The 2,417-nt window shown below is 51.2% G+C and overlaps 1 pseudogene; it reads right to left on the bottom strand.

Annotated features, from left to right (window-relative positions):
* LOC116082085 overlaps window positions 1-2,189 on the bottom strand; it is a 2,912-nt pseudogene extending 723 nt beyond the window's left edge.
* Between the last annotated feature and the right edge of the window lie 228 nt (window positions 2,190-2,417).

Here is a 2,417-nt window from a genome sequence, read left to right as displayed (position 1 = left end):
TCCCAAGGGACTGAGCACAGTCCTTAGGCCTTGGGGTGGTACTGACTTGAGAGGGAGTTGGCACAGCAGGTGTTCCTGAGTCCTCGGCCTTGGGAGGGGTGCTCTGCTTTTGGACAGCGGCCTCCTTGGGGGGCTTCAACTTAGGTATCCACTGCTTCAGCTTCCCAGACCTCTTCGTGATCACGTTGGCTTTCCCATCAGACTGACTGCTTTCCGGGGGCCTGGCAGACATTTGGGCATTTGGGACAGAAGGTTCAGTGGACAAGCCTGGCCCCTTGAAGATGCCGTTCACCTTCACCTTCGGGAAGGGCTTCTTGGAATGTTGCTGTCTCACCAACCGCTGCTTTGCCTTTGTAGCCCCGCGGGCTTTCTTGGTAGGCTGACTACTGTTCTCAAACTTTGGGGTACCTGATCCTTCAGGTCAGGTTCTGCAGGGGTAGCTGCTGCCGAGTTTCCTGCATGAGGCTGGGGAATAGAATTGGAAAATTTCTTGAACTTGGCGATAAAGAAACGGTCCATATTGTGAGTGTGAGGGTAGAAGCGTCAGGTGGAACGCAGAGTGGGGTGAAAGCGCCTTTCTCAGAAGCGGTTAAAACCTTCCTGGCTGAAGTCCAGGCCAGTGGGCACCAGCCTCACATTCCTCTTCTTTAAGGCATAGTCTACTATTCACTGTTTCTCTTTCACCATAATGGAACAGGTGCAATAGGCCGGGTAGCCTCCCGTCTAGACTGAGTTGACTGAGTCAATAGCACAGAGCAGCAGTTCCTTCTGAAGGTGAGCACAGCGCTGGATGTCCTTCTCATCCTTGTTCATCTTCACTGGCGGGTCTTTGGCGATGACTCCTGTGCCACTACAAGGAGCATCCAGTAGCACTCGATCAAAGCCCCACCAACCACCTTGGGGGAACTGGCGCCCACCATAGTGGCTGACTCCCACTATGAAGTGTTGGTCACTCCCAACCGGTGAAGGTTGCCCACCTCACCCTCTTGAGCCACTCTGCATTGGCATCATTGGCAAGGAACACACCTGTATTATTCATCAGCTGAGCTATGTGGTCTTCCCTCTAGGAGCACAACACATGTCTAAGGTCTGCTCATGTTCCTGAGGTGCCACAGCCGTGACAGGTAGCATACTCGAAGCTCCCTGCAGCATATAGTATCCGGCGAGGTACTCGGGAGTAGCGCCAATAGCAATGAAGACTCATACACCACAAGTCCAGAATTTGACTACTTTCCCAACGGATTCAGATTAACCCCACGATTGATCAGAGCTTGAGCAAGGTCTCGGCAACGGGTTTCAAGGTGTTGGTCCAAAGGGTGATTGGCCTGGGCACCTCGTTAGGTTCTAAGAACTCTATCAACTCAGACAGTGGGAACAGCTCCATGAGCTTGCTCAACTGGAAGTCTTCGTTAGAATAGTAAGTGGCCAGATCCTTCTGAAGCCGATTCAGATACTCAGTTCGAGACCGGCCTTCTTCTCACTGAGCCCCCAAATCCCTCAGCACTCCTACTATATCCTGGATCTTCTTGTGAACTCTTTGCATGTCTGGAGCCTGGGCATCCTGGCCTGTCTCCCCAGCAGGGGGCAGCACAAGGCTTCCTCATCTTCCACATAAATCTGCAAATCCCCCTCTGCTTTGTCATCCTTTCTGGGGTGGGACTCAGGGAAAACAACATCACCATCATAATCATCATCTTCATCAGTGTCCTCTTCACTCCAATGGGTCCCAGCAGCAGTGTCCCGGGCCTTCTACTTCAGAGCAGCTTTTCTTCCTCATCCTCCAAGTTAGAGTCAGCTCCATAGTCATCCACTATATCTTCACTACTGTCCTCAGAGCCCCAAAGGTGCCCCTGGGTCACCACATCATCTTCCTCAGAGTCTTCCTGTTCGTCCCCATTACTGTTTTGAATTGATGTTGGGCGCTTCTTGCCTAGAGCTTGGACTGCTCCTTTGGATAACTCTCCAGGCAATGTTTTGATCCCAGGAGTCTTATTTGGCATATGGATGTCAACAGACCCTGCCCTCCTCTTGGCTGCCCTACTTCGGGCACAACTTGACAGCTTCTTGAAATTCTCATCGCCAGCTGCAGGTAAAAATCTGACCAGTTCGGTCTCTGCATCCTTCTGTTTTCGGGCCTTTCGGCCAGGCCCACGCTTCTCCTTCTTCTTAGGATCCAACTTGGGCCCCATGATAACTGACGGCTCGGCTTGCCCTGATCTGGTTCTGGCAGATCCAGCGCCTCCAGCCAAGGCCCCCTCCACGTGCACTTGGGAAATAACTCAGAGGTAGTACCGCAATACTCTTTGCTAACACCTTAAGTTGACTATTAAAGATGGGTACTGGAAATATGAAAATTAGAAATATTATAAAACTATAGCAACTAAGATGTTGTGGTATTGGTAGAAAAACAGAAACAA

The sequence above is a fragment of the Mastomys coucha genome, unplaced genomic scaffold (assembly GCF_008632895.1).
Source record: "Mastomys coucha isolate ucsf_1 unplaced genomic scaffold, UCSF_Mcou_1 pScaffold7, whole genome shotgun sequence".
In the NCBI taxonomy this organism is placed as follows: domain Eukaryota; kingdom Metazoa; phylum Chordata; class Mammalia; order Rodentia; family Muridae; genus Mastomys; species Mastomys coucha.
Note: the sequence above shows the minus strand (reverse complement) of the source record. Positions and strands in the feature narration are given on the sequence as shown.